The sequence below is a fragment of the Anabrus simplex genome, chromosome 14 (genome assembly GCF_040414725.1).
Source record: "Anabrus simplex isolate iqAnaSimp1 chromosome 14, ASM4041472v1, whole genome shotgun sequence".
NCBI classification, from domain to species: Eukaryota; Metazoa; Arthropoda; class Insecta; order Orthoptera; family Tettigoniidae; genus Anabrus; species Anabrus simplex.
Genome location: NC_090278.1, coordinates 637,231 through 654,460, shown reverse-complemented (window position 1 = coordinate 654,460; position 17,230 = coordinate 637,231).

Sequence of the window (17,230 nt, the reverse complement as noted above, 5' to 3'; positions counted from 1 at the left end):
CCATTGCAAAATATAACAGCAGAGACGGTAGCAAAATCATTTTATGATCATTGGGTGACGCGGTTTGGAGTCCCAGCAAATCTAGTTACTGACCAAGGCCGACAGTTCGAAAGTCAGCTCTTTAAGAATCTTTCCGAATTGTGTGCTGTGAAACTTAAACGTACGACACCCTATCATCCGCAGAGCAATGGTAAAGTTGAACGTCTGCATCGAACAATAAAAACTGCTATCAAAGCCCACAACTCTATAAAATGGACAGACACCCTTCCGACTGTGTTGCTAGGTCTACGCGCATCACTCCGTGAGGACTCGAACAGTTCAGTTGCACAAATGGTGTATGGCACGCATATTAGGCTTCCAGGTGAATTCTTTGATAATCCTCCATCTCATACCGAACCAGAAACTTTTGTCTCCAAACTTCAGCAGCGCATGCAGCAACTCAGGCATGTGGAAGTTAAGCACAAAACTTCCCGAACTGTGTTCATCCATAAAGACTTGAGTAAATGTACTCATGTATTTCTGAGAATTGATAGAGTGAAAAAACCTTTGCAACCCCCATATGAAGGTCCTTTCCTGGTAACTGCCAAAAATGACAAATATTTCACGCTTACCATAAAAAATAAATCTGTGAATGTCTCCATTGATCGCCTGAAACCAGCCTACTTCATAGCAGCAGATGATGAAACTTTTAGAGCTCGTCATGAAGAACGACCAGGTGTCTTGCAAGGACTCTAACCCCCTGATGGATCAACCGCGGATTCCCAGGACAAACCCAGCAAGGAGAAAGTGGTAACAAAATCACGTAGTGGAAGAACTGTCAGGTTTCCCACTCGCTATTTAGATGATGTTGTATATATTTAATATTCTTGTGATTATGGTATATTTTGTTTATGTTTATATTGTCTTTGTATCGTAACTTGGTTACTGGGGGGGGAGCGGTGTAGGCCGCCCCTAGTGGGCTTTGAGTGAACTAAAAACCGTAGATAACTCTTCTTTGCCGAGAGAAAAGCGCAGAAAAAAGTAAAGATGGAGTGAGCTGTTTTTGTACATTCGTGTAGCGATAATTGTGGTGTAAAATAAAAGTGTAGTTAAAGCAGATTCAGTGTGTTGTGTACTTCACTACAATATAGCAGAGTTGGCTTCCTGGTACAAGCCATGCAGATGTGAGCTTGTATTCAGGAGCGGCGAGTTCGAGCCCATCCCTGAAGATAGTATTCCGCAATTTATCATGTTCATACCATGCAAAAATGCTGGAGCTACATATTAATTAAAGCCACGGCTATTTCCTTATCAGTCCTAAACCTTTTCTATCCCATCGTCACCGACAACCTATCCGAGTGAGAGAGGCGTTAACCCGCTAGCGACGATGATGATAATAATAATACACCCCATGTCAATACTTGTTATTGAAAGATCAGATGACTAGGAGGATGTGACAGGTGAGTGACATCAACACGGCTTCTCATTTAGGCTATTTATGTTCGATTTACAGATTATGCATGAGCAATGTTCGAAATGAAATTGCATCTTTAATGTAAAATTGCTGGGTACATGGCTATGATCACGATGTCAGTAGCCATGCAAAATTACAGGCTTCTTTCTTTTTCAGGGAAGATGGTTCATACAACTTACTGCTTGTGTGGTGGTGGTTGTTACTTTAAGGGAAAGTCCATCTGGGCAATCATCCTCTCTTAATCAGATAAAGAAATGGAAGAATTTCGACACGTCGAGGACTGAGGGATGTCGGCAAAAGAAGGGAAGAGTATCGCACGTCTTGAAAATGAAAAGGCCTCACAAATCTCATGCCGTCAGAGTCGGAAGAAAACAAGTGTAGACCAAGGGAAATCGGATATGAGAGATGAAACTGAGAAGTCTGGCACAAGCAAGTGTCTCCAGGCCACGCTCCCAAGTTGAGGGCCCCTGAGGTCACTCTTTTAGTAGCCTCTTAGGACAAGCAACGGTATCGTGAATATATTCTACTGCTTCCACTCACAGGGTGATAACTGCTGTGAATTTATTTTGGGTATGTTTCCTCAATCCTAATATATTACGTACACGTGCAGGACTACCACGTACAGCACTCGATAGCATATACTGAGCTCAGTTAAAAATGATTGCCTCTCCCACGAGTTGTATCTGCTGGCATAGATTAAGTTCAATCGTTCAAAAACACAGAATTCAATGATTTGAAATTCAATTTCAGAACCGCCTAGAATCTGGACCTTGAATCCAAGCCGGAATATAATAACTAAATTATTTTAATGTTCCCACCCCCTACCGGAGGGGTAGGGAAGACAATTGACGCAGGCGCATTCGGCTCGTAATTCGTTACGTGGTAACAACCGCAACTATACAGTGGTTGTATGCTTGGACAATAATGTAAAAGTTTATGTTGTTGATACATTCCTAGCAACGAACCTACTTTATTGATATAAGCGATGATGATGATGATGATGATGTGTTTGGAAGTGCGATGATGATGATCATGATGATGATGGTGTGTTTGGAAGTGCGATGATGATGATGATGGTGGTGTGTTGGGAACTGCTACTAGTAGCAGTTGTTTTCCTCGATAGAAAGTTTACTGTCGGTAGACCTATTGAGGTGGATATGATGGCAGAGAAGCCATTAGTACGCAATAAGTACATGAGCCCAGTGATGCTGCATAATGCAGGTAAGATACGGGAGAGAAGTCGGTCATTAGGCCACATGCTACTTTAAAGGTTTGTACCATTATGGATAATGATTTAACGAACCACAAGTGGTTCTTGAATTTCGCACAAACTACAAGAGGTGGCACTGCAGATATCAGTGTTCATTCGTATGTCACTCTCTAAATCTGAATAATGAATGAATAGAATACCCTTATGGGGGGAGACCTGGCTTAACACAGGGAAAATAGGCAAATATTAATTCGATTGTTATATATGCTACAAACGTAGTTGACAAATGCTGTACATAACCCAGTACTGGCATGCTTCAGAGCAATCAGAAGCAACTTCAATAATGTCAAAATTCTAATTACAACATTTCAAAATAAAATGTTCAAAATTTTCCGCCTTTTTAACGGTTTCCTTCATAACTCCCTTACTGTTTCACGGATAATTATGAATTTTTCAGAGTTTCCTCCCAAAGTGTTGTAGGGCCTACTACAATCTGTACCTCATTCAGATCAATGGGATTTAATTTAGATTTTATATAACATATTTATTTACAAAAATATAAATATTTTTCTGGTGCTCGGAATAAAAACCCAACAAAAAATCCGAATTACAGTCTATATTAATGATTGAGGTTCATTTTGTAGCTGGAGGTTTTATACAAACTTTAAAAAAAGGAAAAGTACGAAAATTCTTATAAACTAGGAATTTATAAGGGAAACAGTGATATATTGTTAAAAAGGCGGGAAATTTTGAAAATTTAATTAAAAAAATTAAAATTATTAAAATTTGAAATTATTGAAGTTGCTTCCGGTTGCCAGGAAGCATGCCAACACTGGGATATGTGCAGGAATTGTCAACAACAATTGTAGCATATTTAACAATCGAATGAATATTAACCTTCTTTTTTCCTTTGTTAAGCTGGGTCTCCCCCTTAACTCCCAATCACGAACGATCACAAACTACGGAGAGAGTGTTCATTTATAATAATAGTACTAGTAATAATAATACACGCAGTTATTTCTAAAAATGCAATAGATTGATAATAATCCAACTAAGAAAATGTTACAAAAATTATTAAAATATGAATTACTGATCTTCCGCCAATTTTCCACTCCCTGGCGAGGTCTTGAGTGCGAACTGTGTCACATATGGGTAATTGCTGTTATGTTACAGCCCGATAACCTTCTTGGCGTGTTCTTGTGGTGTGACATGTTTCCGTGTGTGTGTGTCAGAAGACAATCACGAACACCCAGTCCCCGAGTCTGAGGTCTTAAGCAGACCAAGTTAAATTTTCCGACCCTGCCAAATATCGAACCCGGGACCCGCTGAACTGACGCTGACCATTCAGCCAGGGAGCCGAATGAAACTTTCTTCCGCTTATCCAAACTTTTTCTGGGGTAGTTGGAGCTACCCAGGTTTATTTTAGTTCTGGCCAGGGGTTTAAGGGCGGGTACCTTTTCTGACGCCACTTGAGTTTTGAATTGAAAATCTCAACCCACGACCAACTGGGATTCGAAACTGAGCCTTCTAAGTTGGAAACCACCCGCTAAGCCACTGAGCTAATCAATATACGAATATACTGCATATTCCGTAAAGAAATCCTGAACATTCATTTTTAACGGTTAGATCCTTTGAGGTATTTTCGAAGTCTAATACCCATGCATATCATTGTTTCTAGCTATATGTATCTTCTCTGTTTTCGGCTTAATTTTTTTCCAGATTCTAGGCTGCCAGGGAAAATGAGTATGTCAGAAAATGACATGCACTCTTCTCCCCTAGACAGATGTTAACATCTTTACTTTTATTGTTAGGACCAAATGAAATACTGTACATATACTGTAGTTTAGTTCTGACCTATACTACTTAAATCGAAATCCCTTCCAGGACTCACACAGTGGACGTATCTTATTTTGAACATTTTCTGACACTCCTGTTTTCCTTGTAACCTAGTTATTATACAGAATGATCGGAAACAATGTGGACCGAGTATATGAGACAGACATGGTCGTACTGAAAAACACTTTATAAAAATAAATTCAATATCTCTCGCCGTTGTCATGTTATTAGCTGCTGAAGTTAGCCAATCAGATCACTTCGCAGGCGAATTCAAATTAGCTCCTCGAGGTGATGTTGCTAAATCTGCACGTGGCTTGAGAGTCATTCCGAGAAATCAGCAACCAACACAAACCGTTGCCTACGTCACACCAGCGGCCGTGACATGAGCAAGTCTAAACGTGGACAGGACGAGTTCTGCTATTACCCGCTAGGTAGCACTCCTACCACCTGCCTCGTAGCTTTCTCCCTTGGGTGGCGGCGGTAGAATAACACCCACGGTATCCCCTGCCTATCGTAAGAGGCGACTAAAAGGGGTCTCAGAGGTTCTGAAATTTGGAGCGTGGGTTGGCGACCACGAGGCCCTCAGCTGAGTCCTGGCATTGCTTCCACTTACTTGTGCTAGGCTCCTCACTTTCATCTATCCTATCTGACTTGGTCAACTCTTGTTCTTTTCCGACCCCGACGCTATTAGGTTTGCGAGGGCTAGGGACTCTTTCATTTTCACGTCCTTCGTGGCCCTTGTCTTTCTTTGACCAATACCTTCATTTTTCGAAGTGTCGGACTCCTTCCATTTTTTCTCTTGATTAGTGTTATATAGAGTATGCTTGCCTAGTTGTACTTCCTCTTAAAACAATAATCACCACCACCACCTCGTAGCTTATGCGCGAAGTATTTTTTTATAAATAGGTACGTAATATAATGTTTCTAATACCACTAGAAAATATTTTCAGAAGTTTTGTGATTATCGCTTACCTCTTTAAATACGGCTGAAGATGATTACATTTTCAAATGCTTGCGGCTTATAAGTTTTCTCACGAAATTCCTGGAAATATCAAGTTTGTTGTTTATTTCATAGTCTAGATGCTGCTCAATGAGAGAGGTTACTTCCGTTTTACCATTTGTGTATCCAATATACGAGTAACTTTTCAATGTTCTTCTATGGGGAAGTTTCAAGCAGCCATTGATCTAAAGTAATGATATCCGGATGGAGATTTTCTGTGCAAAAGTACACATACCTTCAAAGTTGTATCTTTATACGTCATATTTTTCTTGCCATAGGAATCAGTTCTTATAAAATGAAAGCCTCTTTAATTTATCCATTGCTAGCATTTTATTGAAGTTACTTTCTTGTCTAACTGTGATGCTTATTGCCAAGGGCGCCCATACCCGGGGGCTACGTGGGGCCGCGGTCTCCACCTAGCTCTCAAGGAAAGGCAAAAATCTAATGTTGTCAGATGTTTTCCTTTCAAGCAAAATGATTTAAAAGTCAGTATTACGTAGAATCTGTAGTACCGTCCCCCACAAACAGGCAGGGGATACCGTGGGTTATTCTACCGCAGAATACAAGTCGCCATTTATCTTCCAAAATATTAAAAATACTACGTATCCCCAGGTCTGCCCCCCCCCCCGCCTACAAACTGTCATATGGGCTTATTGCGTATTCTTATGTTTCTTTAAGAGTTTAATTGATTAATTTTCACCTTTAATACACTTATCGATACTCTTAACCTTCGATTTATTTGCTGTGAAACTAGTTGGTTGTGAATTATCGAACAGTATCTCAACATAATCGCTTCGTTCTTGCACTAGCATCCGTATCTTTGGGGCAAAGAATCTGATCTTAGCAAGACTTTCTTTCTATCAGCAGCACACTTCAGCTTATGAGAAGAATGACCGTGAACAACTGAGGGAACTGCGTTAGGCATCAGTCATCTTTTAGTTGCACTAAAAGTCACATTTTTACAATGGGTACTCCAAAATCTTAAAGATTCCTTAGTGTTCCACAGAGTGCTTGGCTTCGTCCCCTGCCTAGAAATAGCTGTAGTCCATTTGTGTCTCAATTCGGTGTCCCTGGTAAAATTTGTTAAACGTGACACTGTCTTTCTTTCTGGAATCATCCGATGTGCAATACGAAACACAACAATACACCATTTTAAAACTATGTAAAAGCGTTAATATAAACAAATACCTCAAATATTTACCAGTCCTGCACAAGGTTTTACTCACTATATTTACACATTTTATTCGCACAATTTAACTGTACAATCTCGGAATGACTTTTTAATATCTCTGCTGGAAATTTTAGCACGCCACAGATGGTTAATATGTGTTTTTTTTATTATCTGATAGAACTTTTATCCTCCTCTGCGAACCATGTGACCTTGCCGCGGTGGGGAGGCTTGCGTGTCCCAATGATGCAGATAGCCGAGCCGCAGGTGCAACCATATCGGATGGGTATCTGTTGAGAGACCAGACTAACGAATGGTTCATCGAAAGGGGGGTAGCAGCCTTTCGGTAGTTGCAAGGGCGGCAGTCTGGATGATTGACTGATACGGCCTTGTAATAATACTCAACATGGCTTAGCTGTGTTGATACTGCTACACGGCTGAAAGCAACGGGAAACTACAGCCGTAACCACCTCCCGAGGACATGCAGCTCTCTCTGTATGAAAGATGTACTGATGATGGCTTCCTCCCGGGTAAAATATTCCGGAGGTAAACTAGTCCCCCATTCGGATCTCCGGGTGGGGACTACACGAGAGGGGGCGATCATCAGGAAGATGGATACTGACATTCTGCGAGTCGGAGCGTGGAATGTTAGAAGTTTGAATCGTTGTGGTAGGTTAGAGAATCTGAAAAGGGAGATGGATAGGCTAAAGTTAGATGTAGTTGGTATAAGTGAAGTACGTTGGCAGGAAGAACAGGATTTTTGGTCAGGCGACTACCGAATTATCAACACGAAATCAAACAGGGGTAATGCAGGAGTTGGTTTAATAATGAATAAGAAAATAGGGCAGCGGATAAGCTACTATGACCAGCATAGTGAAAGAATTATTGTCGCCAAGATAGACACCAAACCAATGCCCACCACAACAGTGCAGGTCTATATGCCTACTAGTTCAGCGGATGATGAAGAAATTGAAAGAATATATGAGGAGATAGAAGATTTAATACAATATGTCAAAGGTGACGAGAATCTAATTGTGATGGGAGACTGGAACGCAGTGGTAGGCCAAGGAAGAGAAGGTAGCACAGTAGGAGAATTTGGATTGGGACAAAGGAACGAAAGAGGAAGTCGGCTGGTTGAATTCTGCACTGACCATAATTTAGTCCTCGCCAATACTTGGTTCAAACACCACAAACGACGGCTGTATACGTGGACGAGACCTGGAGACACTGGAAGGTATCAAATAGACTTCATTATGATTAGGCAGAGATTCAGAAACCAGGTGTTGGATTGCAAAACTTTCCCAGGAGCAGACGTGGACTCTGACCACAACTTGTTGGTCATGAAATGCCATCTGAAGTTGAAGAAATTGAAGAAAGGAAAGAATGCAAAAAGATGGGATCTAGACAAGTTGAAAGAAAAGAGTGTGATGGATCGTTTCAAGGAACATGTTGCACAAGGACTAAATGAAAAGGCCGAAGGAAATACAGTAGAGGAAGAGTGGATAATCATGAAAAATGAAGTCAGTAGGGCTGCTGAAGAAATGTTAGGAAGGAAGAAAAGATCAACTAAGAATCAGTGGATAACTCAGGAGATACTAGACCTGATTGATGAACGACGAAAATACAACAATGATAGAAATGAAGAGGGCAGAAAAGAATACAGGATATTAAAGAATCAAGTGGATAGAAAGTGCAAGGTAGCTAAGGAAGAATGGCTGAAGGAGAAGTGCAAGGATGTCGAAGGCTGTATGGTCCAGGGAAAGGTAGATGCTGCATACAGGAAAATCAAGGAAACCTTTGGAGAAAGGAAATCTAGGTGCATGAATATTAAGAGCTCAGATGGAAAGCCACTTCTAGGGAAAGAAGACAAAGCAGAAAGATGGCAGGAGCATATCCAACAGTTGTATCAAGGTAACGATGTAGATAATTTGGTTCTGGAACATGAAGAGGCTGTTGATGCTGATGAAATGGGAGACCCAATTTTGAGGTCAGAGTTTGACAGAGCTGTGAGTGACCTAAATAGGAACAAGGCACCTGGAATTGATGATATTCCCTCTGAATTACTGACTGCCTTAGGAGAAACCAGCATGGCAAGGTTATTTCATTTAGTGTGCAAGATGTATGAGACAGGAGAAGTCCCATCCGATTTTCGGCAGAATGTTGTTATACCTATTCCCAAGAAAGCCGGTGCTGACAGGTGTGAAAACTACCGCACTATTAGTTTAGTATCTCATGCCTGCAAAATTTTAACACGTATTATTTACAGAAGAATGGAAAAACAAGTTGAAGCTGAGTTGGGGGAAGATCAGTTTGGCTTCAGAAGAAATGTAGGAACACGTGAAGCAATCCTGACTTTACGTCTGATCTTAGAGGATCGAATCAAGAAGGACAAGCCCACGTACATGGCATTCGTAGATCTAGAAAAGGCATTCGATAATGTTGATTGGACCAGGCTATTTATGATTCTGAAGATGATAGGGATCAGATACCGAGAACGAAGAATTATCTACAACCTGTATAAAAATCAGTCTGCTGTGATAAGAATCGAGGGCTTTGAAAAAGAAGCAGCAATCCAGAAAGGAGTGAGGCAAGGCTGCAGTTTGTCCCCTCTCCTTTTCAATGTTTACATAGAACAGGCAGTAAAGGAAATCAAAGAGAAATTTGGAAAGGGAATCACAGTCCAAGGAGAGGAAATCAAAACCTTGAGATTTGCCGATGATATTGTTATTTTATCTGAGACTGCAGAAGATCTCGAGAAGTTGCTGAATGGTATGGATAAAGTCTTAGGTAAGGAGTACAAGATGAAAATAAATAAGTCCAAAACAAAAGTAATGGAGTGCAGTCGAACGAAGGCAGGTGATGTAGGAAATATTAGATTAGGAAACGAAGTCTTAAAGGAAGTAGATGAATATTGTTACTTGGGTAGTAAAATAACCAACGATGGCAGAAGTAAGGAGGACATAAAATGCAGACTAGCACAAGGAAGGAAGAGCTTTCTTAAGAAAAGAAATTTGCTCACTTCAAACATTGATATCGGAATTAGAAAGATGTTTTTGAAGACTTTTGTGTGGAGCGTGGCATTGTATGGAAGTGAAACATGGACGATAACTAGCTCAGAAAGAAAGAGAATAGAAGCTTTTGAAATGTGGTGTTACAGAAGAATGCTGAAGGTGAGATGGATAGATCGAATCACGAATGAAGAGATACTGAATCGAATTGGTGAGAGGAGATCGATTTGGCTAAATTTGACGAGAAGAAGAGATAGAATGATAGGACACATCTTAAGACACCCAGGACTTGTTCAGTTGGTTTTTGAAGGAAGTGTAGGTGGCAAGAACGGTAGGGGTAGACCAAGGTATGAATATGACAAACAGATTAGAGCAGATGTAGGATGCAATAGTTACGTAGAAATGAAAAGGTTAGCACAGGATAGGGTGGCGTGGAGAGCTGCATCAAACCAGTCTATGGACTGATGACTCAAACAACAACAGAACTTTTATTACACCGTGCACTATTTGCATACAAAGCAATGTAAACTAGTCGCGAAACCAAGGTCTATATACACAGGTCAGGACACGAATGTTACTTACGGAGCCGCCATTGTGGGGCTCAATGCAGGTGATCCCTGCATAATTTCTATTCCATTTAGGTGAGTTTCGGATTTAATGAGTGAATTGAAGGACACAAAAGCTGTTAAAATTAGTTTTATTTTCCTCGTATTACATGCACACATGTATACATGTATAACCTGCGAATTGTTAGTAATGATAAAGTATCTATTTTACCAACTATAAGAATTCGGGTTTCATAAATTGTGAACAATTGCAATGGAATTAAAACCAGACTATATGACAAAATTATCCTATTTTTTGAGCTAATAGATCTAATTTAGCGTACCTGAGCATGAAAAAGTAATATAATGATCAGAAAAGTACAGGAACCCAAAGAAAAGGGTACGGTATCTGGCCGTAAACTGCTAATAGTAAATTAGCTCAGTTCATAGCCCATTTACTGGCCTAAAACAACATTATTACGATCAATTTTACAGCCAGCGATTTAGGCTACATTCCTGGTAACAGAAAAAACATGCAAATGTTAGAAAACTGCGGTACATTACGGCAGTGTGTCCGCCTCTGTAGTGTAACGGTTAGTGTTATTACATCCCGTCCTCGGGACCCGGGTTCGATTCCGGGTACTAACAGAAATTTAAGAATGTCAGGAGGGCTTGTATGTGTTTGAAATAGTATACACAGCTCACCTCCATTAGGGGTTTGCTTGAAAAGGGAGCTGCACCACCACGGGATGTGGACGTGAGTTAATTACTTTAATAGAGTAGTATAGACTACATTTTATATAATAATAATAATAATAATAATAATAATAATAATAATAATTGAGTAAGTTTTGCAAATTTTACATAACTATTATCAAGAAAACCGTGTCTGAAGGTTAAGGAATCTGAAAGGTCATTGATTTACATGAATTTACAAAATTATTAAAATTATTACGAATAGTCCGCCTCTGTGGTGAAGTGGCTGGTGTGATAAGCTGCCGCCCCCAGAGGCTCGGGTTTGATTCCCAGCTCTTTCAAGAAATTTGAAAAGTGGTATTTTACCCTTTTGATGGCTTCGCCTTATGGGTGCAGTATGAGGGCTGGAACTGGGTTCACACAGCTTCGGGAGGTCAACTGAACTGAGAGGGGTTCGATTACCACCTCAGCCATCCTCGAAGTGATTTTCCGCGGTTTCCCACTTCCCATCCAGGAAAATGCCGGGATGGTACCTAACTTAAGGCCACGACCGCCTCCTTCCCTCTTCCTTGTCTATCCCTTCCAATCTTCCCATCTCCCACAAGGCCCCTTCTCAGCATAGCAGCTGAGGCCAACTGAGCGAGTTCCTGGTCCCCCAACTCAAAGTCTCACTCTGCAGGCACTGCCCTTGAGGCGGTAGAGGTTCGATCCCTCGCTGAGTCCGAGGGAAAAACCAACCCAGGATGATAAAGGGTTAAGAAAGAAGGAAAGAAGGAAAGGAAGAAAGAAAGAAAGAAAGATCCTAATAAAATGACAGACACAATTTTATATACATACATTCGTTCGGGGCCTTCCTGACACACGAGAAAGATTTCGGGGGTTTAGGAAACCCGAAGAGTGTAGGGAGGTCATTTCATTATACAGTAGCTGCTTCTTTACATCTGCTTTCTTTACTTCGAATTGACATTCTTTAAAACGAAGCTTCAGGAAAAGTTTATAATCAGGATATGGTCAGTGAAATATACTTTATAGCCAAGCTTTAAAAAAAAAGCAATAATAGAATAAACTTGGTGATTGTTACATTTTTCTCTAGAAGAATTTATACTAACCTCACACTGCTGTGAATGTTCTATGGGCTGCCATTTATGACGTCGGAAATTCTGCACCCATTTTCCCCTCCTATTCTTATCTTTCGAGAATCTAAATAACCTGCTCGCTTTTGATGAGGGACTTTTACAGTCTGGAGCGACACAATAACCCATTATAACTTTAATCTCATTGCACTGGGTGACACGCAGGTGGCAGCAAGTAGAGAGCTTTGGTCGACAAATGGCTGCTGCCGCAAAGAATTCTGGGAGCTTGACCAGACCTGTGTATATAGACCGTTGCCTACGCTATAATACAAGGCCTTGCTTGAAATGCACTCATGAAAACGGGTGGCATCTTAGTTCACCATTCGGCCACTAGGTTCGCGTTCTTGCCCCCTTGTGTTTGCATGGCCGTATATGTCAATAAGTAAATGATATCATAAATAAAAAGAGCTGAATATTTCTGCGAGTATTTACAGTACCTTATTTATAGAGCGATGTTTCTTTGGCTTGAATAGGTCACTAAAGTTTTAAAACTATCCTACTGAGCGGCTTTTATCAAATTTCAAAACTTTCTCTCTTCTACATGAGTGGTTCGAAGCAATGTTGTCTCATTGAGGTTTCAGAAATTTGCGGAGTAGAAAAAGAGGTAGTTTGTCGTCTTTACACTTTCTACACTTAATTTCACTGATGAACATATCTTTCAGAAAAAATGTACACATTTTCAATAAATGTCTTTGGGGCAAGTACTGCACAGCAGAGGTGACAAATGCGTCGTGCACTGCTGAAGTGCCACAAAGGATGATTTCGAGTATCTGAGGGCTCCTCGATCTTGAAACCGATTAAGGCACAAAGCACAATGTTGGACTTTGAGTAACTGGAGAAGAGATGTGTTCTGAACAACCTTCACAGTCTGTTTGTTCTTCTGTCGCACGCACTATATAATGTAGAAAAACCAAGCTTTACAGCTGTTGATCCTCAAACAAATTAATCATATTTATATACTACCCAACACTTTACAATCAAGTATTGTTCAAACATACTTGATGTAATCTTTCAAGGGTTTTGTGATAATAGATATTATGTGTTCAGGAAGGTGCGGAATTTACACATACTCGCGACCCTCATGACTTCTATATTTTTTATCTATCTGGGACTCTCTTGGTTGTAGAAAACTGATTCGTACAGTGTGCGTCTTTTCTTCATACCTCAGATCAACATTGCCATGTTTTAATGCCACAATAATCCCAATATGGAGTGTTGTTTCGATTGCGTTAAGGCATTACTTTGAGTTTATCGTGTCATTGTATCCCGCTTTGCGTCGTAGGTGGCTGAAGAAGATCTCGATGTAGTCGCTTGTTAGGTTCCTCGTCAAGTCATAATGCAAATGCATACTTATGAGGTATTTTAGGGAGGCCACAGTGGATTGGGTATTCAAGACCAATGCCTGATGCGTTTCCCTCGTGAATCTCTTCGCTTTCTCTGAATGCATAATTCTACGAATGGCATATGAATGTTCTTAATATATGAGAGGAAATCATTAATTAACCAAGTGAGGCGTTCATTTTCAATGATGAAAAGTGCCAGTCTGTTCTCATTCGTGGGATATATCCCATGTGAGGTGTTGCAGACGTCATGCGTATGGAACCATTTCATAAAATGTTCCATAAAACAAATGGTTTATTTTAAAAAATGTCTCTGTCTTTAATGCTCTCGTGATAAACCAACTCCATACTTTCCAAATCAGAGATTGTTTGAGGGGAAAATACAATTTTAGCTTTTGCTACATTTCTTTTATCCAGCCGGGGTGAGTGGTTCAGACGGTTGAGGCGCTGGCTTTCTGACCCCAACATGGCAGGTTCAATCCTGGCTCAGTCCGGTGATGTTTGAAGGTGCTCAAATACGTCAGCCTCGTGTTGGTAGATTTACTGGCATGTAAAAGAACTCTCGCGGGACTAAGTTCTGGCACCGCGGCGTCTCCGAAAAACGTAAAAGTAGTTAGTGGGACGTAAATTAAATATTATTTTTATTTCATATTTTTTCCAAATTTGTCGGGCAAGTTACTTTTCTGGTTAGTTTCCTAACCGGCTTTATAACTGAAGATTTTTGAAGTTTGAAATAGCCTCTAAAACGATCGCGGTCACGGTAGCATTGTTTACAAAAATATCTAATGACAAATATTGGGATCGCACGATTTTTATGACGTGACTGGAATCAAAACTTAGGAACGGAGGCCTATTTTAATCAGCTGGATATCGTATCTCATGCGTAATGCTTCCCCCGCATAAGGTTTTGAACATTCACTGAAAACTTGAGACATAAAATTCCACTATCTTCAGTTTCTCGTGAATAACAATAAGGAACACAGCAATAAACCGTGACAGGAACTGCGAATGCTTAACATCAGAAGAATACACACATTCACAAACAGCTCACTTAATAAACGGGACTGGTCTAATTCTAATTCCTTATGCATGGTGTTGTCACGCTCCCAGTATTCCTGCTCAGTGTCTTTTACGTGGTCGCAACCTTTTTTTCCGTTTGTCTTGCGAATACTGTGCAAGCAATATCCGCAAAGAGCTTCCTTTTTGTCGAGTGTGTCTGCTGTCAAGTCACGAGTGATCTATAAGACAGAGAAATATTTCGTACAGAATAAGCATTTTTATTTATGTTGGGAGTAGGAGCGCCTCATTTACGAACAGTGAATGCATTAGACATGCTATGGCACACATTTTTATGCTAAAAAACTAATTATGCTGTATTACTGTTGAAATGAAATGTCGTATGGCTTTTAGTGCCGGGATATCCCAGGACGGGTTCGGCTCGCCAGGTGCAGGTCTTTCTATTTGACTCCCGTAGGCGACCTGCGCGTCGTGATAAGGGTGAAGACAACACATACACCCAGTCCCCGTGCCGTAGGAATCAACCAATTAAGGTTAAAATCCTCGACCCGGCCGGGAATCGAACCCAGGACCTCCTGAACCGAAGGCCAGTACGCTGACCGTTCAGCCAACGAGTCGGACTGTATTACTATTAATTGAGATATATTCTTTTTCTATGCTAGGGGCTTTACGTCGCACCGACACAGATAGGTCTTATGGCGACGATGGGACAGGAAAGGCCTAGGAGTTGGAAGGAAGCGGCCGTGGCCTTAATTAAGGTACAGCCCCAGCATTTGCCTGGTGTGAAAATGGGAAACCACGGAAAACCATATTCAGTGCTGCCGATAGTGGGATTCGAACCTACTATCTCCCGGATGCAAGCTCACAGCCACGCGCCTCTACGCGCATGGCCAACTCGCCCGGTGAGATATATTCTTATCACGGACCTCTCCTTTTGATATCTCCCCAAACCGACTCAGTGTGATTGAGATCTGGATGATATGTTTCATATGTTCACTCATTGTATAAACACTTTCACGTGCCTAGCCTCGCAATGGTCTCCCAGATTTAGAAGAGGACCTAGAAGCCATGCTCGTCACTTCAGTAATTTCAACTTAGCCCGCACGTAACAACACGCGCCGCTTGAGAGACGTTTTCACTTCAGCGCTAGCCTGGCGACTGGACCTGCTGTAGGAGTGGGGGGACGATAGCTCCCACCACTGCATGCGCAACCATTTCTCGCGCAGGACGCTTTCAACCAAAACGGACTATAGACGGTGATGCCGTCTCTCAGGCCGGGAGATTTGTATCAGAGAAGGAGACATGAGGAGAAGGTGAGTGAGTTGGCGGCCGTGGCCTATACTAGGAAGTGTCCCGGCAGGAGAATGAAAATCACGGGAAACCATTCTCAGGACAGCCGACGGTGGGACCAGCCCCTCTCCGTTTCCCGACTACAGAGGCGTAGAGCCACCCATCCTCTGTTCCGTTGGGCGGTCGGAGTGCAGAGTTGTCGGACCACGGACCAGCCATGACCACCCACCCTGCATCCGCCAACCACCTTGAGCTTGTCACGGCTGCTAGTCTAAGGGTACGTCCATAGTGCACCGCTTCCCGCTTCTCGCTTTGTCACGTAAACTGCGCCATTTTAAAGCAGCGATGCGAACCCGCGCAATTCTAGCTGGTGGTGGTTATAGTGCACCGCTCGCGGAAGGCCGGAAGCATCTGTCAGTAGGCAAGATAGAGGTGCCACGCGAGGATCTAATGTGTATGTTGTTGACAACAGATACTATTAATCATAAAATTAAACAAGAAAGAATTACAAACGTCCACGAAATGAACAATTTTTGTTTTGCTAGTGGCTTTACGTTACACCGGCACAAATAGGTCTTATGACGACGATGGGATAGGAAAGGCCTAGGAGTTGGAAGGAAGCGGCCGTGGCCTTAATTAAGGTACAACCCCAGCATTTGCCTGGTGTGAAAATGGGAAACCACGGAAAACCATCTTCAGGGCTGCCGACAGTGGGATTCAAAACCACAATCTCCCGGATGCAAGCTTACAAACGCGCGCCCCTAACCGCACGGCCAACTCGCCCGGTACGAAATGAACAGAACTCGCCTTAAAGTAGGGGAATACCATACTTTGTTACCTCAACTGAAAGCTCACCCCGAGAAATTTTACGAATATTTCCGAATGGATGAACAGACTACATCTTGAACAAAATCGAATACCGGATAAGAAAAGGATGGTGTAACTTTCACCTACAGAATATTCTTCCAGAAGAACGTCTTATGGTAATTTTGAGGAAAGTAGTTTTGAATTATTAGTTTTGATTGCTTTATTTATTCAAAAGGGAAAATGAGATGGTGTGGTAATTTTTAACAGGACTTTATAACAATAGTTAGGCTATAAACATTCATTTAGCGAGCTCGATAGCCGCAGTCGCTTAAGTGCGGCCAGTATCCAGTATTCGGGAGATAGTGGGTTCGAACCCCACTGTCGGCAGCCCTGGTTTTCCGTGGTTTACCATTTTCACACCAGGCAAATGCTGGGGCTGTAGCTTAATTAAGGCCACGGCCGCTTCCTTCCCAGTCCTAGCCCTTTCCTGTCCCGTCGTCGCCAATAAGACCTATCTGTGTCGCTGCGACGTAAATCGTCTTATAAAGTTAAAAAAAACATTTAATTTCAACGATAAATTAATGGTGGAAGCGTTAATAGTACACTTTTTCAAAACTAATTTTATTAGAGAATTAATACGAAGTAAATATTAATGAAGATGTTTAGCATTACACTTTTTAACGTAACACAAATTCACCTAACAGTTTCGTTTGACGCAGTGCGCAAT